The sequence below is a fragment of the Phoca vitulina genome, unplaced genomic scaffold (assembly GCF_004348235.1).
Source record: "Phoca vitulina isolate PV1807 unplaced genomic scaffold, GSC_HSeal_1.0 scaffold18, whole genome shotgun sequence".
Taxonomy (NCBI): domain Eukaryota; kingdom Metazoa; phylum Chordata; class Mammalia; order Carnivora; family Phocidae; genus Phoca; species Phoca vitulina.
In genome coordinates, this window is record NW_022589721.1 from 19,992,184 (window position 1) to 20,018,726 (window position 26,543).

The following is a 26,543-nucleotide window of genomic DNA, read 5'->3' on the forward strand; positions in this document are numbered from 1 at the left end:
AAGTTTTCATTTCTCTTGGATGAATGGGATTGCCAGCTACTATGGTAAGTAAATGTTTAGCTTACGAGAAACTGACAGACTCTTTTCTAATATGGTGTACGGTCCTGTATTCCCATCAGCAATGTGTTGATAGCTGTAGTTGCTGAGCATCCTCACCAGCACTTGGGTTATTTTGGTCTTGTTTTTGATTTTAGCCATTCTACTAAGTATGTGGTGGTATCTCATTATGGATTTAATTTATGTTTTTCTAATGATGAGTGATGTTGAGCATGAAGTTCCTTTTATATGTAAATTTTTCATATTTTTTCATGTTTTTCTGTTCATGTATCTCTTACATTTATTCTTTAATTCAAGAAACATTGTAGACGGTGCTCAGCAGTCGTTCTCCCAGTGTGTCCCCACCCCTGCGTCAAGGTCCCTTGGACATTTATTAAAAATGCATATTTTCAGGCACCACTCCAGTCCTAGGGAGTCTGAATCTCTGGAGGTGGGACCCTCTAGGTCTCCTGTATACCAGAGTTTGAGAACCATTGGCTTACAGGAGTGGCACTCCCCTATCACTGGGTTTCATATCAAATGTGAACTTGAAAAATAAAATCAGAGTTCTGTCCCCACCCTCAAATATTTAGATTTAGTTGGTGTCTGGTGGGGCTCTCTAGGCATTTCTTTTTAAGTTCTCCAGGTAATGCTAAAGTACGGTCAGGGTTGAAAATAACTCATCTGTTAAAAGTTGTTTAGCCAGGCACTCTAGTGGATACAAAGCTGGCTTATAATTCTGGATCTCATGCAGCTTATTACCTACAAGGGAAGAGCCATGTGTACACAGCATGGTTACAGACATCTACGTATAGGTTACTCAGTCATTACCTAACGAATTAGATTGCACTTGGTCTCCTGGGTTTGAATATAAATTAACTTTATTCTTTTCTATCTGAGAGCCTCAGTCTTATATTCCATGTTATACTTCATTTTCATTCGTTCAGCAAGTGTTTATTGAGTATGTTGGGCATACCTCAGTGAACAAAGTATAGAAGTCCCTGTGCTCATGGAGTTTACAATCTAATCTTTGGCACCTAGCTATCATCTGCTTATATTCTTAATACTCATATTCTTTTTTTTTTTTTTTTTTTAAAGATTTTATTTATTTGACAGAGAGGGACACAGCGAGAGAGGGAACACAAGCAGGGGGAGTGGGAGAGGGAGAAGCAGGCTTCCCGCCGAGCAGGGAGCCCGATGTGGGGCTCGATCCCAGGACTCCGGGATCATGACCTGAGCCGAAGGCAGACGCTTAACGACTGAGCCACCCAGGCGCCCCCTTAATACTCATATTCTTTTTTTTTTTTTTTTTAATTTATTTGAGAGAGAGAGTGAGAGAGAGAGGCCAAGAGGGGGTAGGGTCAGAGGGAGAAGCAGACTCCCTGCTGAGCAGGGAGCCTGATGTGGGACTTGATCCCGGGACTCTGGGATCATGACCTGAGCCGAAGGCAGACGCTTAACCGACTGAGCCACCCAGGCGCCCCCTTAATACTCATATTCTTAATAGCTCTGAAATTCACATGCATAATTGATAGCCTTAATAATGATCATATTTGTGTATTTGTTATATTTAAGTACTGTCCTTATATTTGTTAAAATTTATACTTAGTCATGATATCCTGTGTTCTTAATAACTTTTAAACTCATTTATCTCATCACCTAGGTATGTTAATAACAGTGTTATGGGTAGAAACTGTTCAACCCACGGAAAGATCCTAGAATTTAGAATCAAAATATAAATTCACATTCTTGCACAACCAAGTAATAGTTTGTGTTTTTGATCAAATCAGTGGAGTTGTACTTTTCTGTAAAGTATGGGTAATGTAATAGTAATAATGCTTCCTAGCCCACAGAGTTGTGTAAGGATGAAATCGTATTTTAAAATGAAAAGTGAAAGTGATTTATAAACTGCAAAATACTCCCCATATATTAGTTACCTGATCTTTTTTAGCTTGCTTAAAGGCATTTACTTCAATAATTTTTAATTTTAAAGGATATACATTTTATGTTATTAGGAATTGGCATAAATTCTCAAGTGCAAGGGAACAAGCTCAGAGTGTTTTAGTCATTTTGTTAAAGTGTTAAGAGATTAAGTGAAGGATAAAATTGCTAGACTATCAAGTAGTTAAGTAATATTCATTGACAAGGGTGTGAACAAAAAACATGTTGATAAGGTAACAAATCACTTTTCGGTACAATATTGGTTTTGGCAACCTTTTCTTGATAGGGAAGTGAGAAGGACGTGTCAGGAACAGCACTATTCCCCACATAACGAACCATCCTGTGTCTGATGAAATATATTCATCATGAGCAAATATAATGGAGCATATGTTATGGACCTGCAGCTATCCCTATGTGCTGCATGGGCCTTTAAAATATTAGGGATTCTCTTATATATACACTGGATTTCACTGGAGAAAATTAGCTCTGCTTTTTGAGCCAACCTAGCTTTTTTACTTTTTTAATAAATCACCCGATGACTTATTTCAAATTGCATTTTTTTAGTAAACAGTTACCTCCTACATGCAGAGAGCACTTTCGTAGGTTCAAGGAACAAAGGCAAATAATTAATGTCCTGGGAGTGAGAGGAAAAGGAAACTGGTCACCAGCGATTGCAGGGTCCTAGAGCTTTGACATGAGAACTTTGGAGAAGAAACGAGAGAGTGAGGTAGAAGCGTGATGAAAAGTGTTGAGTAGCGTTTTCCCGAAATAAATGCAGTCAGTTTTTTTTTTTAATAAAATAATAAAGATCCCAGGGTTGGGCGAATTCATCAATTTTCTTTACTATGGGATTCCTTGGTCTTTATTATGCAATTTGGTTAGGATGTCGGTTCAGTGAGAGAAGGCACTTGTCTGCCTTGATTGGTACTGTCTACAGTGCCTCGAATAGCACCTGGCTGGATCCAGTGCTTCCTGTGGATTTGGGGAATGAATGGAGGACTACAAAAGGGAGTTAAAATTTAGTTCATGGAAGCTTTTTTTTTTCTCCAGGGGAGAAATATTCAGTAGCAAATACTCTGACACACACTAGTCCTTGGAATGAGAGGATGGGATGAGGTGTAGTGTCCCTTTTCACCAAGATTGCTCTAGCACACCTGGGTGACAGCCATGCTCTAGGTCCAAAGTGTGGCTGCCAATTGGCAAGAGGTGTTCCAGACTTTCTGGCAACTTTCCTCGCCCACTTTGGCTGTTGGGTGCTTACTGGTGGAAAGTACTTTCTTTCTCTTTCCTTGGGGGAAGGGGAGTCCTATTCTTTGACTTCACTTCAGTTGCATAAAGCAGGAAACTTCCAAGTTAGACTCAAGAGGTTTTCATTCCTTCCCCGACCATCAGCCTCAGCAGCCTCCCTCTCTTGCTACGTGCTAGCATCTACTTCCCTCCTCACACATTCGTAAGTTGACAGTGCTTCTTACATTGGATAATGTAGAGCAAAGAAAATAGAGGGGTAGTTTCTTTAGGTATATTTTCTTTCTGCTTCAGAGCACAGTGGTTTTGTTTTACGATTACCAAAAGCAAAAAATTCCTTCTACAGAGAGAGGAATAGGAATTATTGGCCAGTTAAGATGTGCTGTCTAGTCGCATCCTAAAAACCTCTACCAACCTTCTCTCCACTTCTTTCTGCTCCCACTGCTACCGCTACTCTATTTCCAATTTCACTCTCAGCCTCCCACGTTCTCCCTGCTCCAGACTTGCCTCCCTCCGGTTTCTGACAGAGTGATGGATCATTCTAAGATATGGGTCATGGTTGTTTGCCACGTGCTCTTTCAGAGACTCCCCTAGCCTTCCAGAATAAAAAGACCCTTCTGGCACCAGGTTTCTGTTCACTTTCTCACCACTCTGCTCTCTAGCCCTTTGGTCTCCTGGGATGGACACTTGCAGTTTCCAGAGGGTATTGTGTTCTCTTTCACCTGTGGACTTTCACACTTGTTGATCTCTTTGTGGAATATTCTGCTTTCTCTGCTTTCTCTCTGTCTCTCTGTCAGCCGGCCGGCCTGTCTGTCTGTCTCTCTCTCGTCACTTGGTTAGGACAAGTCCATCTTTCTGCCTTAATGCAGATATCACTGACTTCTGGGGGGGTCTTCCCCAAGGTAAGATAAGTGCACATCTATAACGTGGGACCTTTAAAGAAGTTTTAATCTGGAGAAGGATATCTAATATTAAATATTTGGAAAATTAGAATGTGCAGTTGTTTTTAAGAAGAGGAATTTAAAGGAAAGTTTATGGTGGCTTTGAAAACTCATGATTTATTTAAGTAGTGTGCAGAATGGAAGCCAATACTAAAAGACCCAATTTATAATTCGATATTTGAAGAGGTATTAATACTAACCTTTAAAATAAAATATTCTATATGCACTGCTTTTGGGGATGGTACATGGCAGCACAGACATACTTGACTGAAATACATTGACTTTCTTGACTGACTCATTTGACTTGAATAGCAAGTTCCCCCATAACCCCACCCCTAAAAGTAGAAAGTGTATTATTATGTTCTCAAAATTCCAAGCTTTGAGAAGCAGTGAGCTATTCATTTTTGCTCTGATGGCCATTGGCCTGCAGCTGAATTCTGGTAATTGCATGGGCTGGAGGCTGGAGGCTAAAGTTGAAGAGGAGGTCCCGAAGGAGCAGAGGGTTGGGAGAAGCATTTTAGCATCATAGGTTATATATATCAACATTGTAGTTAATAAAGCACACCACATATATATGAGGATCAGGCTAAGCTTTGATAATACAATGATAATTTAAAATAACTATAGTCAATTGCATATTGAAAGTACAGAATGTGTGTCAAGACTCTTTAAAATGTTTTGCTGGTAATTGTTCTTTTGGAAATCAATTCTACTAAAATAATCCAAAATGCAAATGCTTTATATACAAAGATATTTCTCAGTGGTAAGCAATGGGAAAATTTGGAAGCAATTGAGATTTGTGAAATCGTTAATCAAAAAAGTGAAATGTTTAGAAAATGCTTTATCATATAATGTTAAATTTTATGTTTTAAAAAGACTTATTTATCCTAGAGAGGGGGCGGAGGGGCAGACGGGAGAGGGAGAGAGAGTCTCAAGCAGACTCTGTGCTGAGTGCGGAGCCCGACACGGGGCTCAATCCCATGACCCCAAGATTACAACCTGATTATTTAATCATAATTAGAATGTTAAGACTTTAAAAATAAATATTCCACATATAGGAATGATTGGCTCTACAGTTCAAACTGCTGTGGAATAGAAATTAATATTGTGATACCATGTAAGCATTCAGTTTTAAATTAAATGGTGGTGAGTTAGCTTTTGTTGTGGAACACACTACCCCAAAACTAAAAATAACTTAAAATAACCGTTTATTTGGCTTGTGATTCTGTGGATTGGCCATTTGGACTGGATTTCGCTGGGCGATTCTTCTGCTCCAGCTTGGCTCACTCCTACATCTGCAGTCAGCTGCCTGATTGCTTTGGAGGTTCTTGGTCTAGGGCATCCTCAGTCGTGACAACTTTCCGTGCTCCATGTGGTCTCATCCTCCAGCATGCTAGTTCAGGTTTGTTCACATAGTGGCAGAAGGGAGATAAGAGCCTCAGGACAGAAGCAGACAGACGGTCTCTAGAGGCCTCGGCTTGGAAATTGTACAGCGTGACTTTTGCCAGACTGTTGGTCAAAGCAATCACAAGGCAGCCCAGATTGAAGGGGTGGGAGAAGAGACTTGCCTTTGGATGGGAGGAGGCGGAAGTCCTGTGGCCAGATTTTCAGCCTACCGCACCAGTTCATGTTTGTTCATTTTGAATACTCAGATATCAGATTTTAGCTACTGAAACATCACTGGCTGTGTGTGTGCGTTACTAACCGTCACTTCTCAATATGCAACCCTCAAAAGCAAGGGGTATTTGAAGTAACCTCACTTTTGTGAGTCATCCGTTTGATCAGGGACATGTTTATTCAGATACCAAAGCAACTGAAGAGATAATTTAACATAAGTAAAACTAGACCATAACTGGTTTACTTATACAGGATTTGTTGAATGTCTTTGAGTGGCTCGTTGGTACCTGGCCCTGAGGTAAGTATTTATGAGCAGAGAAAAAAGAAATATGGCATAATCTTCTTTCAAGAAGTTTGTATTCTTACAGGATGAGCAAAGTTTATATCCGTTCAATCCAACAAGTATTTATTATTAATGTGTCAAGGACTGGACTTTAATCAAAGATAGTACGCAGATGGATATGACTTTGTCTTTTTAGTGGAGCAGAGAAACAGGTATTTAAAACCACTGTAATTCAAAGAGAAATAATAAGTTCCAGGAGAGAAATATAAACTGAGCGCTATTGAATTAGGAAAAGAATAGGAGGCACATGATCAACTGCCAGGATGTGTGATTCATATAATTAACACCTGAGAAGGAGCGATCTTTGAAACCACAGGTGATGGCTTCATAGAGAAAATGAGTTCTGAACGAGACTTTGAAGAGGAGGTAGAATTTGAATAAGTGGAGAGGCGAAAACCCTACTCAATTTAGGACTGAGTTGTGTTTTCCCAAGAAGGTAATTATTTAATTAAAGAGAGAGCCTTTTAAAGTGGCAAATATTAAAGAGCATGAGATAATACTGTAGAAAGACTCTGTAGAAAACATTATGCTGGGAAGATGGCTGGCAGATTTTTTCCCTCTGATGGTGCCAAGGCTTCTTTTTTTTTTTAATCAGATATTTGTGTCGTTTGGTTGGAAAATTGAGTAGGGAGTATTTATTTTACTTTATAAGGGCAATGAACATGTTCATTTTCGTTGAATAGTGCTCTCTTTAGTGCTATATAGGTTTAAAAAATAGAAACAAATTGTGTGCTTCTGTTGACAAGGAAATCCAAAATTAACAAAAATAAGGAAAGCCCCACTGAGTAATGTCGACTGGTACTTTCTGCGAGTGTGTCCGATCTGTGTAAGAGCTAAGCTGGTAGAAAGAGACTGGGGAGATTCCTTTCCTAACTTTGACAGGTAAATTTGCTTTTCAATCTTTCTGTTCTTGTTTGTCCTGTTTAAACAATGGAAACTATTTTGAGAAGGATTGATTAAAGTGCATTTGTTTAATGCTCAGTGAATAGTACCATACTTAGACATATACCATTTGCCAAAGTGCTAAACATAACTGTATAATTAATAATAAAATATAAGAAGCATAATTTTTATTTTAGTAAATCAAAGGCAGTATTTCACGGTTTAAATGGCATTTACGGTATATGAAGCCCATTAGCTAGTCTGTCACTGCTTTTCCTATGAAAGTCAGGTCTTTCTCTCTGGAATTCCTCTTCTCCTCTCTTAGTTTTGCATTTTCTACAGATAGAGAGCTCATTGAGGACAAGGGCTGAGCCTCACTGAGTTTTATGACCTCAGTATCTTGCAGAATTCCTGGCTCATAATAGACATTCAGTAAGTGGCTGGGTTACGTTGTACATTCATATACATGCCCGGTTAATAGGGAGGGACAATAAGAGAGGTGTGGAAAAGGGAGTAGCTTTCAGTGTCTGCAGAACTGAACGGAACGTCTCTCTTTGTGAGCCACTTCACTTTGCAGACAAAAGCTGGCTGCTCCTTGTTGCTTTCTTCCTCTCCAGTCTGGCCGCCCAGGCCTCTCCCAGCCTTCCATGGCCACCTCCCTCTCTGTCTGCTCCAGGCTGATCTCACTCGGAGGGCCTTCCGTGGGAAACCTTTGTTACCCACTTCTGCTCAAGATAGCCTGTTCCTTTCTGCAGCACTTCTTACACACGCGCACACACGCACACATTCCCTGGCCCCCTTTAAAGTTTTTATCTTTTCGATTGGGTTATGTATGCATGTAGTATAAAATTCACAAAGTACACAAGCCTACGTAATGAAAAGTAGGGTCCTTGCCTCCCTGGAGCCAGTTAGTGTTACCCGTTTCTCTCGTATCCCTGTAGAAACAGCTGTGTGTGTGTGTGTGTGTGTGTGTGTGTGTGTGTGTGTGTGATAGCACATTAGCCATACTGTCCTACTTTGCTTTTTTTCACGTAAATATTTTGGATATCCTTTCATATCAGTACAAATAGTGCTTCTTTATTTTTAATGGCTACATGGTAGCTCATAATTTTTAACCAGTTCCCTGATGATGGGGATAATTGACTATTACCCTCAATCCTACAATAAATAGTCTTACACTGTACAGACAAAATTCCACACAAGTCGGTCTATATCTGTAAGAAAAATGCTGGTGGAATTGCTGAGTCAAAGCCAATGTGATTTCTTTTAATTGTGCTGTGGAGGACAAATTGCCCTCCATAAAGATTATATTAATTTGAGTTCCCATCAACAATGTGTGGGAGAGCCCGTTTACTGCAGACTGGCCAACTCCAGTTTAATTAAAACCTTTTGGGTCTTTGCCACTTACATGTTCTAGATAAACTGTTCTTACTCTGTTTCCTATTGTTTGTCATCCTTTAGAACATTTCCACTGATGTCCCTTGTGCTATTGGTTCTTTGTAATTTCAGATAATCTGATACTTTCACTGACTCTGTATTCCTTAACTTGCAAGAGAGTTCCTGGTTCTGATGTTCTGTCCCATGGGTATGTACCTGTCACTTCCAAATTTTGGTGTGAAAACTATGGTCATTCTGTTAGGTATCTTTGCGTTGTTTTCCCTGCAGTTACTTCCACGTCATAGTGCTCTGTGACTGTTTATGGATTGATTATCCCAAGTGGGCAGACTCCCTCTGTGTATGTCATTTTGAAGAAGAGAGCATTACGGCTTTCTAAATATTTTGCACTAGTCCCTGCCTTTGTGTTAAATATTTTAAATAACATTATTAGCATCTGTTACTGTGTATATGAATCATTCTCAGTGCTCAGACCCAGCTTATTCACTATTGACTTTTACCTCATTAGAGATGCTAACACAAATTCACTTAAAGATACCAATAAGATTTTATGGCTTGTTTTCTGGTAGACCTAGATAAAACCTTTCTGGGTCTACTCTGCAGAGCTGGCTGAGAAGGTGGGAAGCATCTCTTAAAAGATACTCTTTTTGGGTCATGAAGAAGCCCAGGGACCTGGCCAGGCTAACAGGGTGCACCTGCAGAGGTGAGGTGGTGAGGGTCAGGTAGCTGTGCAGGGAGGCCTCATTCGTAACCAAGCTACTGTGTCACCCCTCCAGACAGCAAGGTGAGAAGAGCAGAATGGGCAGCGAAGTTGTTAGCCAGGCTGAAGTATTTGAGGGGAGGGAGGATTCAGGTCAGTGGTTCCATATTAAACCATTGAAGATCATTGCAAAAGGATGAATTATTTTGACGTGCTGTATAGTTTGTAAATTTGGGATGGTTGATCAGGTGAAGAGGCACAGTGGGCTAGAAAGTACTGATTCACAGAATCTAAATAATTCCTTTATTAAAATAACATTTCTAACTGCAGGGTTTCAGTTGCATACTTTAGTATGTACCACACAGAACCCCTGGCTGAGAGGCAAGGCTTGATTTAAATGCTAGCCTGTGTTCTGATCTCCAAGGTCTGTACCCAGTGTGCCTTTTTCTGATTCATCTGCTAAGTCAAATGCTCAGGGTAGTCAGGCAGAGGCTTTGTTCCATTGACTTCATGTCCTACAGACTTAATGTCTAACATTCTCTAATCTAGTAAAAAAAAAAAAACGAAAAAAAAAACTAAAGATCAATGTGTAATAATAATTCTGATCCAAAAATTGCGTTTAACAGTATATAACAACAACTGGTTATAGTTCTCTTGTAGAAAATGAGAATAGGAAAGAAAAGACCTTACTTGGCTTTGTAAGAGTAGGCCCCTTTATGAGAAAGGAATCTTGGATATTTGTGCTTTTTTTTTTTTCTTTTTAAGCTTTTATTCTCTGCCACATGATTTTCCCTTCGAGGAGACTGGAAGTAAAATGAATCAGCCCATAGAAGAATGTCCTCTCAGCGTTCAGAGGATTATCTACATCTCAACAGTGTACATGAAACCAGTCATGTTACTAATTACATTCTCACTTGGCCAAAGGGTTAGCGGTTCTGAAATGGGATTTGAATGCCCATATCTTTCATAGGCCTAAGCTTGTCTCTGGTATTTTAATAAATAAACATTTTTTATAGAGTGATTCAGCTCAAATGTATTGTCATAAATAGGAGAGTCTACGTAAGGCACTCATACTTGCCCTTTCTTTTCTTGTTTCTCTCTCTCGGTATTCTAAATCACACAGAAGTCTAGAAGTCTGCAGGCCACATTAGCCTGAAATGCGAGTTTTCTTTGGCTCACACAGTGTTGAGATTTGTTGTTTGCCAATGCAGTTAGGTAGGAGTTGTGCTTCTCTTTTAGTCACTATTCTGACCATTCACTTTTGTCCTCTTATCTGGTACACTTGCACTGTCTTTCCCTGTTAGGCATCCAAGTTTGTAGTTCTCGCTTTACATTTAGGACACCCTGTGAACATAATAGAATTAACACAGGAGGTTGGGAGGTAGAATGAAATTCTGCCCCTAAGAGCTTTATAGAGAAGCATTTCACATTGAATAAAGAACTCTTTAAAAAACAAAAACCTGCTTTTTCTATTTTAAGAAATGGTTTTGAATATTATCATTTCATAACAGTGTCATCCCCCCCGGCACTTCTCAGGTTTAATTACTATTAGGCTGGACCAGTCTGTAGAGCAAGATAAATATGAGGTTGGTAGAGAGAATTAGGGAACTGTATCGAGGTTTAGAGTACCAAGGGTCACTAGTAGGCCAGTCACTTCCAGCCAGAATATACACAAACAGCGAGGTCAAGACAAGTCACAGGTCATCGCAAGGTAGACAGACTGGGGGATAGTAATAGCATCCTGGGCCCACGGGGCAAGAGAATGCAGAATCCGGGCCTCCAGGACTAGTACATACGTGAACCAAACTGAGATGAGATCAGAATGGGCAGGCAAGGAGCCTGACCGGTTGGGGCTCACGGTCTCCGATAAGGAAAAAAGTCTCTTGGGAGACAGTACAGAGCACTACATAAGAAGAAGGAGTTTGCTACACAACAACCTCCTTTGCTTAGATCTTTCTTTTTAGTTAACAGACTTTATTTCTTAGAGCAGTTTTAGCTTTACAGAAAAATCGAGCAGATAGTGGAGAGATTTCTGATAGGCTTCCCTCCTGCCCTTTCCCTATATTTAGCATCTTGCATATTAGTGTGGTGTATTTGTTATAATTGATGAACCAATATTAATAGAGTACTGTTAACTAAAGTCCATCATTACATTAGAGTTCACTCTTTTTTTTAAGATTTTATTTACTCATTTGAGAGGGAGAGAGAGAGAGAGAGCATGAGCAGGGTGAGAGGCAGAGGGAGAGGGAGAAGCAGGTTCCCCGCTGAGCCAGGAGCCCGACATGGGGCTCGATCCCAGGACCCTGAGATCATGACCTGAGCCGAAGGCAGACGCCCAACCATCTGAGCCACCCAGGCGCCCCAAGAGTTCACTCTTTTTATGATACTGTTCTGTGGTGGGTTTTTTGTGGCAAAATGTTAACATTTACCATCTCGACTGTTTTCCAGCATTCAGTTCAATGGCATTTAGTACACTCGGGTTGTTAATGCTGTCATCACCACCATCCATCTCTAGCACTTTTTCATGACCCTACACTGAAACTCTGTGCCCATGAGAGAGTAACTGTACAGACCCTGATAAGCACTGTACTCTACTCTCTGTCTCTGTTTGACTTTTGTAGTAGGTACCTCATTCATATAAGTGAAATTAAACAATATTTGTCATTTTGTGTCTGGCTTATTTCCCTTAGCATGGTGTCTTCAAGGTTCAGCCGTGTTGTAGCATGTGTCAGAATTTTCTTCCTTTTTAAGGCTGAATACATACTCCATGCCATGTATACACCACGTTTTGTTTATGCATTCATCTGTCAGTAGACGCTTGGGTTGCTTCTACCTCAGCTAGAACGCTGCTAATGAAGATCAGTATACACATATCTGTTTGAGTCCCTACTTTCAATTTTTTATACCCAGAAATGGAATTACTGGATCAAATGGCCTGTGGGTTTTTGACAAATGCAGAATGTCATGTATGCACTATTATAATATATAGAATGGTTTCACTGGCCTGAAAATCTCATGCTTCAACTCTTCATTCCTCCCCATCTTTGCCTCTGCTTAGATTTTAATATGTTCCTTCTGTGGAGATGTAACTACTGTTTATACTCCACTAAGGTAAGCTTTCAGGTAAAAATGGGTAGGATCCCAGAGCTATTAGTAGAGGTAATGAAATCAGTGATCAAGGGACTCAGAAAGCAGAAAATTCTGATAAATTACAGTCCCTCGGGCTTTCAGATTCTGAAAGTTACCTAGGCAATAAACATAAAGGTCACAGATACAGAGCTTTAGAACGCGTGGGTTTTAAATTCAATGTTTGTGGGTATACAGTTTTGTATTCCATCTGTTTGTTCCACTATTAAGCTCCTACTATATGCCACACCCTGTGCTAGATGCCATTCAGGCAAGTTAGAGACTATTTTAAGAGCTTCTACCTTATGCACCAAGGAACCCCTTTTGCACTTGTTCTCCAAGAAACATGTGTTTTGTTTTGAAAGATGTCCATTATATAACTATACTTGTGCTAGGCTTTCCCAGTTCACTGAAAATAGCTTTTGAACCTCCATGATAATTTTCAGGGAGTCCTAGTGGTTCTAGGTGTCTTGATAAGAGCACTGGTCAGCTTTTATGCAGAGTGTGGTTAGGCTGCGTGACTGTCAGTATGCCCTGTCCTGTCATTACAGCTGTGCCAAGGTACTTTATGCGGCTGTTTTCCAGACTTGGCTTGCTCAGATTACCATATCTCTGGCTTCTCCAGTTGCTTGCTGACCTAGCCTTTCCCCCTATACTTCCTTTGTGCCAGTGACCATTTACATGTAAAAAAACATACTGGGATAGAACATGAAGAGAAGAGAAGGCTCACTCCTTCGGGAGGCTGTGTTCCTGAAAGCAGGGGGTCTTCACGCGTTTTTCACTGTTCTCCCCCATCAGAGGTAGCACACGCTTCCTGATATTTTGTATTTTTATACATGTTCTGCATACAGTGTGTACATTATGTGAAACCTAATTTTTTTTCTCATTTTTTAGATAAAGTTATTTTTAAATAGAAATTCTAAGATGTTGCCTACCCCAGTGCATGCATCCTACTTTGAAAACCTGTGCTGAGGTAGCTAGCTTTAATATTTTTTGCTGAGCAGCATACCTTACCACTGTATATGACTGTAGCATAGAGTCTGTAGAGAGTGCCAAGGAATCTAAGAGCTATCAACAGACAGGTGCAGTTCTTTAGGGAAAAGTCCTAACGTCTATTTCTAATTCACTGTGATACTCAAGTTTAACTCCATGTGCATTTGTAATAGAAGTAGCATATCCTGAAAAATTGAGATAGTTTTAGGTCAGATGCTAGCCATTCATCTCCCACAACCAATATTTTTTGAACACCTTCTGAGTGTTCACATTACATGTTACTAGACACTGACCATTCACTGTACATGATACTGTATAATGATTCCATTTGACATCCGTAGTCCACATTTTCTACTGTTTTTGCTAGATACTTTTTAAGCATTTTAGTCTCCTGTGGCTATACTATCAGAGAAATGACTCTTAATACAGAGCCAAGTGAAATCCGTGAACAACCCACTGAAGTTGCTTTAATGGCACAGACTTTTAAATGCATCATTAATGGTATATACTCTCTACATATTTGCTGTTTGGTCTCAGGAGAGGCAGGTAGACAGAAGGAGATGGAAGGATAGCCTAAGTTGCATTTAGTGTTTCCACTGTTCCAAAGCCTGGATATAAATGAAAGATGATCATTTCTACTTAATTTATCTGGCTAGATTCCTGTGCCTAATGGCTGCGCATATACCATAAACACCGGGAAGAAGCAGCCATGGAAACACTTGTTTTCTTGTTGGGCTAAATTTACTCTGGGTTGAATATTAACACAGTGCCTGGCAGTACTTTAAAAGCAAAAATAGCTTAAGCGTGACTCACTCTGAGTCATTTACTGCTAGTGCTGCTCTACTGCCTAGAGCTTGACATTGAACAAGTTGGCAGCCTGGATTGCTACATTTTTTCTAGGAACTCTGAACAGATTTCATTCTTGTGAATTCGCTTGTGCAACGATATTAAATAGAGTAATATGTTTATTTTGTTTCAAAGTCAAATGAATTTGAGAATGGTGAAACTGAAGTATTTTTCTTGGGCTTTCTGGAAAGGCTAGATTCTCAGAATTCTCCTGTGGTTAAAAGACTTACTTTATCTTATAAAGAATTAATAAAATGTCATGGAGGTTTTATTTTAGATGCTTGGCCTTTTCTGATCAAAAACATCATACTTCCTGAAAATCATTATAAAAACGAGCTTAGTAGTACTACCAAGTAGGATTCATTAAATTTCTGACATTACCTGACAAGATGGAAACATGCCATCCTGAAAGCTTTTTCTCTTTCTTCTTCTTCTTTTTTTTTAAATGCGGTGAGGCATGTAACATAGCCTGCCTTGTAGTTAAGTTGGGTGTATGACTTGTAAAGTCCTCTCTTGTTATTAAAGGTTATATAATGGGAAGTTCATTGGTTTTGAAAGGCAGACCAAACCCACCCACAGGATTTCTATTGGCCCTTTAAATAAATGTATCGCATGCCTTTCCCTGAGTAACCCTTGCGGCTGAGGAGGGAGTGAGCAGCTTGTTGGCTGACTGTAGGAAAACCCATAAAGGATCGGTTGGTCTCATCTGGGCTGGGGTCAGGAATGGCTGAGAATCTAAAAGTACATATATGAGGATGGTTTTCCCATGGTGTTGCAATCTTTTATTTTAACATGTTTTTGTGTTTAGTTTTTGGAGTTGCCTAACAGTATAATTTCAATTGAGGCTTAGTTTCAACTCTTTTATTATAAACTGTGGGAACATGATTTTTTTTTTTCTGTTTAAAGGCACAATCATTTTGCCTTAGGATTTCAATAATTTATAAAGAAAGTTTTCCAATGACAGCCTAAAACCAAAATGAGCCTAACCTAATGCTTGATATTATTTTGAAATTGTTTTACCATAAAAGTCTTACATTGGGAGATGTAACTCTGGCAGAGAATTTCAACATAGTTGCATAAATTGTGTTTCATATTACAACTTGTTCTCTACTTGACTTCATTGAAATTAATAAAAGGACTCTTTCAGAAGGATCTGGTGAGTTAGCATCATTATTTAAAAAAAAAAAAAAAGCGAAGAACTTACTCATAATGTATCCTGTGTTGCTAAGTTTTCAAAGTTAGTGATCTCAGCCACACCCAGAGAGCCCTTTGAGAAGACTGAAATCCACTTATTCATTTATGCTGGCTTAAAATTTTCTTCCCAATAAAATAAAAAGTAAAAGCGGAGATCGATCTGAAATTTTCCCCGAGATATATGGTGATTTCATGAAAACCTAACATTTGAAAATTGAGTTGCTGCCAAGTCTTGAATGTAAAACATAGTTCCTTATTCTGTGGTTAAAGAGGTCCTTTAAAGCCGGGCTTTCTGACTGGGTGCTGTGTGGGGGTGCTAAAAATATCCCCAAGGTGCTTTTTGTATCCCAAAGGGGTCCCATCATCCTGCCTTAGATCCAGAGGAGAGAATGCCGGTCCTGCTGTAGTATTCCCCTGTGTCGCGGTCTCACTGACTCTCTCCTGCTGCATTTTGGAGACCTATAAATGAGTTATTTGTATGGCTTGAAAATTAACTCAAGATTTAGTTAACCAACACTACTTAGGTTGTAAACTGAGAAGTCTAGTCTAAATGAATCTCAGCATGGCTGAGTAGCCAGTCTGTTATTATGCCAGTTACGTAGACGTGTCTTGTCCATAGGAATGTATGAAGAAAACCTCAGGTCTTCATGCAGGGCCCAGCATAAAGTAGGTATTCAATAAAAGCTCATTAAATCTGCATTTGCTTATATGACCACTATTATAACTGCTCACCTTATTTGGCCCGCCAAGCTTTGTTCCTTTCCTTTTATTCATCTCTATACTCAAACATTTATTGAGCTCTTATTATATGCCAGAAACTTGCAAGATATTTGAGATAAAAAATTAATAAGCCTTCAAGAAGTACAGTCTTCACTTGGAGAGGCAGATAGGCAAATTATTAACTATGTTCATCATATGCTTTTTTTTTTTTTTTTTAAGTCTAGGTACAAGGATGTCATGACCTTCAGTAGTAACATTTGGAAAAAAACAAACAAACAAACCAATAGCAACTTTTGATTTCTTTGAGCATTTACTGTATATACCAGGTCTGTTCAGGGTACTGTGAAGTGTAGATGGTGGTATCATTCCCATTTTTCAGAGGAAGATATTGAGGCTCATAGAGCATGAGCAATTTGCCCAACTTCATATTAATGATTCAGACCCAGGAAATCTGGTTGCAGAGTCCATGTCCTTAACCGTCACATAAACTGCCTCTTGTTGATGTACTGAGGAAAAAGTAAGAACTCTTAGAGTAAGAGAAAATGGGAGGTCAGTGCACCCAGTGATAATGGCATCTCTTTTGTGGAGCATTAGATTTTTTTTTTAAGAGGAATGATTACTTTGGAGTAGGTTTGCTAAAATCCGTGTTGCTAAAACAAAGTGCCCTCATAAGTAGGCTAATTCTGAGAGTGATTTACCACATACCCAGCATATCTTTCTTAGGCTATATGTGCTAATCCCTAAAATGAGCTGAGTCTGAGGACTTCATGTTCTTTCACATGACCTCAGAGACTAAAATCAGCTCTTAAACCAATGCTGGGTTCTGCCATTCAGAGAGCAGTGCTTGGAAACAGCTCAGCTAAAAGTAAAGCTTTGCTTTCCTTCAATTGAAGGCAGTGTCCCTTCTCTCATCTTGTCCGTTCAACTCCGTTCACCTCCAACCCCCCAGTTTTTTGTTTTTTTAATAGTCCCCACTACTAAACAGTTATCAGAGCCTGCTGCTCTTGTTTCTTCCTTGGCTCTGTCCAAGTTCCCGATAGCTGCAGCAGAAGTAGAAGTGAAAATCGTCAGCTTGCCCTGTGCCCATATCCTGTAGGTGGAGCACCCCCCTAAAGGGCCTAAAGGGACAGTGAGCAAAGACGCTTCTCCCGGGAGTTCCCCTGGCATTTTTCTCTGTTTCATTGTGTGCTTTCGGGGACATTTGTTTTTATTTGGTAGGGTATTTTTTAAATTTCTTGGCCTATTTTATAAGAAAGTGTTTTGTCTTAACATGGGAGCAAATTGTACCTACTCACTGGACAAAGTTGTCTGCAAGGACCTTGCCGTTTTCACCCCCTGCAGGCCCACCTTGGGGCTGCTGTAGGCAAATAATCATTCTGCTTGGTGAGTGTGAAGCAGAGAGAATGAGTGCATTTCCAGGTACAATATCCAGTTTTGTGGGTTTTTAAAAATTTTCAAGTAATGATTTCCAAAAGATGAATTTTTAATAGACTTGTTACAGCTTAATCGAAATGTATCATTGAGTCTGAAGTTGCCCTCACTTAACACCCACATATGTAACACTTAGTAATTCTTTACACTTTTGATTCAACACAAACTCTATGTTTATTTGTGAGAAAAAAGAGTGCATACATTTTCTTCAAGAAAACCAGAATCAAACGTTTTGTCTTGAGCTTTTTCCCCACACATTAAACTAACATGTTGGTAATCAAGATGATGCACTGCGGAAAGAAATGCAATTCTACCCTGAGGGCAGTGTGACTTTTGACTAAATATTCTTGTGCCCCAGTCTTTGTGAATTTTCTTTTAAACATGTCTAATCCTGACATTTTAAAATAACATTTTATAAATCTACCGGAAAGGGAAGGTGACCATACAACTATCAGATGGTGAATTCTAATCATGGGACGTTCGCGTGGGTTGTCTGTAATTGAAGACAGTGCATCCTTTGTCATTGAAGACGGTGCAAGTGAGGACGTGGAGATGGCCAGGAACAGAAAGGAGAGAGGGGTGAACGGCTGCTTTCTCGGCACTGAGCCCCCTCATATCTGTAGCTAGGATCGGTTCTAGATCTCATCTTTTTTTGTGTGTTTTATTTATTTATTTGAGAGAGAGAGTGCGAGCACATGTGCGAGAGCACAAGCAGGGGGAGCGGCAGAGGGAGAGGGAGAAGCAGACTCCCCCCTGAGCAGGGAGCCAGACACGGGCTCGATCCCAGGACCCTGAGATCGTGACCTGAGCCGAAGGTAGCTGCTTAACCAACTGAGCCACCCAAGCGCCCCGAGATCTCATCCTTGATGCTTGGAGGCCTTGGGGAGTTGGAAAACCAGTTTGGGCATTGCAGGCAGCTCTAGATTAGTGTTTTCCCAGGTTTTCACTTCCTGACTCTGGAGGAAGGAATGCCACTTGTCAAAGAGAGAATGGGAGTTACACTTGAGAATAAAAATGTGGTTTTGGAGATGAGGTTGGGGTGGGGAGAGAAAATTTGTGGGGAAGATAAAGGAGAGGAAAAGACAACTTTCTTTCTCCCCCTTACTCCTCCCTGTTTGACAATCTGGTTATTTCTGCTTTCTCCCTTGGCTTCCTCTTCTCTCTGCTCCTTCGATGGCACTGTGCTTCACAACTTGTTCTCTCTTCCCTCTTTCTCTTCTTTCTGTGTCCCCAACCCCATCAACTTCCTTTAGTGGCCCCATCCTACTTCGCAGAGGTGTCCACCAGTCGGTGTCACGTTCACAGCATAGCTGGGCAGTCTGAAATACCTGTGCACACTCAGGGTCTGTTTCAGAATCCGCCTTTGCCACCCAGCAAGCTTCGCCAGACTTTCTAGTTTCCTTTAAAGTCAGAGTGAGCCCCCGTACTCATCCTCATCCATCTTCCAGCTGGGTAGACAGTCTCCAGATCCGTGGGACATGAGACAGCAGAGGACCAGCCATGTCCTAGACATTGGTAGTAGAGATTTTATCAGTGGTGTCAGCATCTGTTCTGCAGGTACCTGTGAGAAAGTGGGGGGGTTTTCCCTGATTTGTGGATGGGGTATCTATGGCTCAGAGAGAACAAGTCACACGGCTGACAAGTGGCCGAGCTGGAACTGAGCCTTTCCCCATCCAGAGCTGGTGCTTTGCCGCCTAGCAAATAACCAGTCAAATGCTTACTTACTCTTTCTATTTACAATTAAGAAAAAGTTTTATTAGTATCTTTTTCTAAACTATGGCATTAATTTTCGATTTTTAATGACATCTACCTGAATATATTGAGATTAATATTAATGATCAGGAAATCTTTTACTGGACTAGTAAGACTCTTAAGTATTTGCAAATCTGACTAAGCTTTAATTAGAATTTCTTTATATTCAATCTTTTTAAAATTACTTTGCTAACTATATAATTGTGTACATTGTAGAAAATTCAGATAATGTAGGGGACAAAAAATAAAAAACACCAATTATCCCACCACTCAGAGATAGCCACATACCAACATCTGTATTTCCTTAGTCTTTTTTCCGGTGAAATATACTCTTGCAAATTTGAGATCAGCCCTTGATTATTTAACTCAGTATACTGTGAGCTGATTAAATATTTGAAAACATGATTTTAAGATGAGGCCTAATATTCCATTTTATTACTGTATTGTGATTTTTTTCCTCTTTGAATCATTACCCTCTATTAATACTCATTGGTAGTCTATCCATTGATAATAATGAATGTTATCATTTTTTAAAGTCAGTTTGGTAGTTTAAAAATAATTTATGCATTGAGTCCACACTATTAAAAGGCACCATTTTTAGGTCATTTCTTTGTTATTTTTAAATTTATGTATTGTAAAGATTAAATAATGGTATATCTTTCAGGGAGAAGTTGTTTTCTAAAAATTACTTCAAAAGTTGGAACAAGTGGTTTGTGTTTTGTTCTGGTAAAAATTTACTCCTTTGAAAGTGTTTTCCATACATCTGTTAATTCAATCAGCAGACATTTATTAAATCCTTTCCTGTACAAGGTGTTAATTGCTGAGAGTAAAAAGAGGAGAAGCATGCTTTCTGCCTTCAAGAAGCTCATAATTTATGCAGGTAACATATATATATATATATAAACATAATTTTCTATTTAATATAATGGTAATAGTAGGACTCGGAATAAATACTAAAGTAAAGCCGCAAGCAGTGTGCAGGAAGAACACAAAGGAAAAGTGGTTAATTCTGATCAGTGGAATAAAGGGAAGACTTCCTGGAAGAGTTGACATTTGAGCTGGGCCTTGAGGCGTGGGTAGAATTTCCCTCGGAGAAAGCCTCAAAGAGCATGTGAGGCTGGGAGTATAGTATAATCAGACCCACAGGCGGCTGGGAGTGCATGTATTGGAGAAAGCATGTGTTCCAGAGGGGTTGGTGTATACCATGCCAGGCTGGGGTTGGAGGGTGGGGGTTGGCACGGGGCCGGTGTAACAACAGGGAGCTTAGAGCTGGTAGGGGGTCAAGCGATTGTACTCAATTAGTGTGTGCCTGGCTCTGTGCTAAGTTCCTTCTCATCTATAATCTCATTTGCTTTACATGACAGTTTGCGAGCTATTTATACCACCACTCAAAGATGGAAACAAAAGCTCAGAAAGCCTCAGTGATTTCCCTCAAAGTCACAAAGCTTGTAAGAGGCAGGACCAAAACTCAAATGTAGGCCTGAAGTTCATGGTTTTTTGCCTTTTTTTTTTTTTTTTTTAATTGGTTCTACTTACCTAAGTTGAGATAAGAGTATAGAAAGCTCTGAAAACGATGTTAGGTGTTCATGGGCGTTGCTGTTTTTTTGATGAGTGATATTATCTGACTAGCAAAGATACCATCTGACTAGCGGAGGCAGAGTGAAGGGGGAGTTGGAAAAAGATATTGCAAGAAATGAGACAAGATTGACAACTATGACAGAAATCCAAGCAAGACGTGGCGGGTCTAACTACCAAAGTGGCAGTGGGAACGGAGATGCAAACACGGAGAGAAGAGATTTGGAAGGGGAATTTAAGCATGGGGAAGACCGATGGTCTAAAGGCAATGAGGAGGACTAGATTAGATTTGTGGTCTCAACTTTTTTTTTTTTTTAATCATACTCCCCTTAGTAGTTAAATACTTTCCAGCATGTATCCAGTACAGAAATTTTACTGTTTTATTTTTTTACTCTCCTTTCCAGTGGATTTTCTTGTGCATATCCATTTTAGAGGTCACTGGAATTAATTAAGAAGAATGGGTGTTCGGGAAGGTTGGCAAGGAGGAAAAGTTAGCAAATAAGAGTTTCATTTTGGACACACTGAGTTTGAGGTGCCTAAAGGAGTGCAGTCATTTGGAGATGCTTCATACAAAGTTGGAAGTGAGTAGTGAAGTAAAATCATACCAAGCTTATGTTCTAGGTGAAATTCAGCTTTATCCTCAAAATAGAGCCAGTATATTTTTTTCCTAGTTCTATTTTCTTTCTTTTTTTTTAAGATTTTTTTTTTATTTATTTGACAGAGAGGGAAATAGCAAGAGCAGGAGCACAGGCAGGGGGAGTGGGGGAGGGAGAAGCAGGCTTCCCGCCACGCAACAGGGAGCCCGATGCGGGGCTCGATCCCAGGACCCTGGGACCGTGACCTGGGCCGAAGGCAGACGCTTAACACAGACGCTTAACGACTGAGCCACCCAGGCGCCCCTCCTAGTTCTATTTTCTATGTAAGAATAATTACAAATTAAAGTCAGGAGTCTGTTTTATATTATTTTTAGCTACATATCTTTAGTTGATTGTCTTAGTGTTTTATCATTTGATTCTCAACTAAATATTTACAAATTTTTGAAAATGCTATCCTTGGTCTAAATTAAAGAGTTAGTATTCTTAAAATAACTCTTTTGTGTAGTCTAAATGGGAAAATCGTTTTTTTTAAGACCTTGTAGATTGTAATTCATTGGCCTATTCAGACTTCCTTAAAATAGTCAAAGATATCAAGCCTAAACATGTCTTCCAAACAAGGAGATTCATCCAGAGATCAGAATGTCTTTATAAATGGCTAATGCTTTTCAGTAACTTTCTCAGAAGTATAATTCTCATTTCCTTCTGGCTAGTCCTCTGTTACTGAGTTAATACCTATAAAGCCTAGCCCAAAATACTTTCCATTTATTAAGATCCTACAATTATATGATTAAAGGCACAAATGCTGGTTGGTGTTTTGGGGGTGGTTCAGTTCGGTTTGATTTTAATTAAGAATACTATTTTCTCAACCTTCAGCCAACAAAATCTTTTATTCTTAATATTCAAGGCATGTTTCCCTTTGGGGAAGTAGGGATGAAAAACAGCTGTAGTTCCTCCAAATCTCGTGAAGTTCAGTTAACTTTCTTCCTTTTGTCTGCTTCCTATCAGCCTCAATATATCAGTATCCTTGATGAATATTTATTGAATACCCAAAGAATAGTGGTACCATTGTAAGTTGATGATGTACTGATGTGGGAAAGCACCTTTTCTTTTTTATTGCTTAATGGATAAAATAAGGCACAAAGAAAAAAGAGTCTTTGGTGCACTTGGGCAAATAGATTCTCAAAACACGTACATAAAAATGGAAACATTTCTACTGGAAGAAATGGCATGGCCCAATCAAATGGATGGGTCTCCCTGATCTTGCCCTGCCTTTCTTAGACAGCAGAGGGCAGCAGCATGAGCTACTAGTTCCCCTGGAGCCATCAGCTTTTACTAGCTCTCAGTACACGCCAGGTACAGCTGCCCTGCTTGGACAGTGAATATTTGAGACTCTGAGGGAGAGGATTAAAGCACTGAACAAAATCACAGTATAGATGGGTAGTTCATAAAAATGATAGTATCTGATTTTACATTCTAACACGTATGATCCTGGTCTCTTGTTTTTTAAGTCTTCATTCTAGAGCATTTTTGAGAGAGCAGATATTTAAGGCTGTTAGTCATAGAATAAGCCGTAGAGTCGCAGGATGTTTATAGTTGTTTTACAGGTAGAAGCAGGATGAGCCAATCTACAGGAAGTGCTGTGCCACAGTGAGGATTTAGTAAATGTGAATGAATGATTGCTGACATCTCTTCAAGAAAACAGCTTTTTTCCATAGCTGATCTGGATTCACAGTCTACTGCTGCTTTGTATTTGGCTAGCCTAAAACAGCAGTGACTGTAAAAACAAAGTGACTAAAGCATCTCAAGACCTTTGTCCTAGTTCTGCAGCTTTAATATTGTTAAGTGCTTACAGAGCAACCTCTTGAAAGCTTTTTCTCATTGCCTGGAACAGAGTTTGTGTTTCCTTTTGTGTTAACCTCAGAACTCTGATCATAGCACTTCTGCACACTGTAGGTCACAACCCACTAGTGAATAATGACATCATTGTAAAAGGTTGTGACCAGCATTTTATTGTAAAGGAAAGATACTGAACAGGGTATATTAGAAAATACCACATGCGCCATGCAAACTTTTGTTCATTTTAACATATGTTCTGTACACTGGGTTGTAAGGTAAAATGTATTTCTTACTGCAGAGCATGGTAAAAAAGTTTTTGGAAAACACTTCATTGTAACTTGCATCACATCTTCATGTAATTCTGTTTATAAATCTGTCCCCCCTACTAGACTATGCACCTCTTGAAAGAAGGAATCACATTTTCACATTTTCTTTGTCTTAATTCCTAATACCTAGGATAGATCTTCCTGACATATACGAGGTGTTCAGTAAATGTTTGTGGAATGAATGAATGAGTGCATGAATGAAAGTCACTTAATTCCTCTGAGCCTCATTTCTTTTTCATAAATTAGAATATTACCAACCAGATCTCACAGTGTTATTGTGAAGATCGATTGAGGTAATGCTTGTGAAAATGCTTTATACAAGTGTTAGGAGCACAATCAGGACTATTGTCCAGCATAATTTTTGTTGTTGGGCAAATAAGCCTCAGGAACTCCAGAAATCTTAACTCAGTGTTCTCAAGATGGCATATTTTTTGTTGTTCTTAATAATATTATAAGCCTTTTTTAGATTTAGAGTTAGAAAACAGTCTTGAAAAATTGGGTGTGTGCCTTTTTTAAACTTTTTATTATGAAACATTCAATATACAAAGTAGGTCTAGGGAGGAAAAATTTTTCCTCTACCCTTCTAGATTCTTTTGGTTGGTCTGTTAATTAAACTGACATAATATTAATGGGAGATTAGAAGGTTTAAACAGGAGAAGAACAAATTTAATTGCATAGGTACAGGAGCCCCATAGTCATGAGAGGCTCAAACACAGTTAATTGAGGATTATATGCCATCCTGAGCCAAGCAGAAGGGGGCAGGAGTCTGGGGCTTCAAAGGGGAGGAAGACAGTTCACAGGGAGATGGGAAGAGCAGATATTTGGTAAACAAATGTGTGTCATACCTTGCAGAGACCATGGGACACAGACAGGACTTAGAACGAGTAGGGTCTGTCAGCTCCTCCCAGCTTTACCACACCTAGCTCACACTGTGTAGTTATGTCTGGTGATAGTTCTCTTCTGGGACCGGGCCCTCTATTTAAATTGTTAGAGGCAGTAAGCAGAAGGTAAAAAGCTCTTCCTGACTCTTCTGGGCCTTGACTGTCTTCAGCTCAAAATAATCCACATGCCATAGCAGCACGTTTCCAGGAGGCTCAGTCTGAAGGCACAGTAGAAGATGGACTTCTTTGTGTACTCATCCTACCTTCAACAGTTGGTTGACTGTTCATGGCCAATTTTGTTTCATCTGCATCCTCTCCTATGTTCCCTTCCCATCTTACTGTGAAAGAATAATGTATTTCTTTTCTTCTCCTCCTCTTCCCTCTTCCCCCTCTTTCTTTTTACCTTTTCAAGTATGTACAACTTTTTCTTTCTTGTTTTTTTTTTTTAATTTCTTTTATTTATTTTTGGGAGAGAGAGTTAAGTGCAGTGGGGAAAGGCAGAGGGAGAGGGAGAGAGATACCCAAGCACACACTCTGCTGAGCGTGGAGCCCGATGCAGGGGCTCAATCTCATGACCCTGAGATCATGACCTGAGCCAAAACCAAGAGTTGGGCGCTTAACCGACTGAGCCACCCAGGCGCCCCTAAAGTATGTAGAACCTTTAACATTCTTTTAAATGAGTTATTCTCTGACAGGAACTAGCAGGTAAACAAGATATATTATTTCCCAAGATTTTCATATGATGGTGACCAAAGTACATTACAAAACATGATCACATTCCAGAGTTGTAACTAGTTCTGGAGGCTTAGTTACACAATTGCCAACTCTGCTATCTTCTGCAGAGATGTGACCTTACAGAAAAGTAGAGAGTTTGAAGCATGATAGATTACTTTTAAGCTTTTTGAATTTTTGTTTTGTATCATGTAATGGTCCTCAAGCCTTTGACCTTCAGCTAGGCAACAAAGTGTATCCAACGGAGACTTCTGGAATACTGTAAAGCTATAATAAACTCTGCTTTAAGACTACAGCCCAGGGTTGTAACATGGACCTCAGAAGTCATAGTCCACTTAGAAGAAAAGAATTTTAATATGTTACTAATTTTTATTGATCTTGTTTGGTTTCATAATTTTGTGATTCAGGCCTTAATATGATCTAAATACAAATAATTTTAAACTTTAAAGATGTTTAATTCTGCCAAATATTTTATGTATGAATTATGTGGAATTTTTCATCCTTAAAGTCAAACGTGGAGCTCATTTTCATTTTTAATAAGGTACTGCTAAGTTTTGCCCATTGCAATAAATGAGTAGTTAGTGACTTTGCATATCTCCATTGTCTTGAAGTTTTTAATGTGTCCTTGAAGTCTTTTTCCAAAATAAAATAAATATAAGTGCACATATATATGGGGCACCTGGGTGGCTCAGTCATTAAGTGTCTACCTTCGGCTCAGGTCATGATCCCAGGGTCCTGGGATCGAGCCCCATGTCAGGCTCCCTGCTCAGCAGGGAGTCTGCTTCTCCTTCTCCCACTCCCCCTGCTTGTGTTCCCTCTCTAGCTGTCTCTCTCTGTCAAATAAATAAATAAAATCTTTTAAAAAAATAAAATATTTCAAGACATACTTGTACTAATGTAAGGCGGTTACCCCAAACCCAGGTGGGGAGGGTTGTGGGTCAGGAGTGCCAGCTGGAGGAGGTGAAAGTCACGTGCGTGGTATGAGTGTCCTGACTCTAAAATGTTGTGCGTCACAGATCTGGGTAGATTTCTCTCAGGGACATTATCATTCCACCAGTCTCCCCTGCTGGAAACCTAGAAATCATCTTTTCCTCTTTCATTCCCTTCATGTAAGAAATAGATCCTTATAGGTTATTTATTTAGAAAAATCTCTGGCTTTATCTTTTGCTTTTTTCTTTTTTTTCTTTTTTCTTTTTTTAAAGATTTATTTATTTATTCCAGAGAGGGCAGAGGGAGAGGGAGAGATCTCGAATCCTCAAGCAGACTCCCCACTGAGCACGGAGCCCAGCGTGGGGCTTGATCCCAGGAGCCTGGGATCATAACCTGAGCCAAAATCCAGTCAGAACGACTGAGCTACCCAGGCAGCTCTGGCACCTCTGGCTTTATCTTTTTCATTCCTGTGACCAGGGCATCAGTTCTGATCTTTATCAACATA

At 39.6% G+C, this 26,543-nt stretch overlaps 1 protein-coding gene across 2 annotated transcripts in view; it reads left to right on the plus strand.

Annotated features, from left to right (window-relative positions):
* NSMCE2 (NSE2 (MMS21) homolog, SMC5-SMC6 complex SUMO ligase) overlaps nucleotides 1-26,543 on the plus strand; it is a 211,631-nt gene that overhangs the window by 76,568 nt on the left and 108,520 nt on the right. The window lies entirely within an intron of this gene.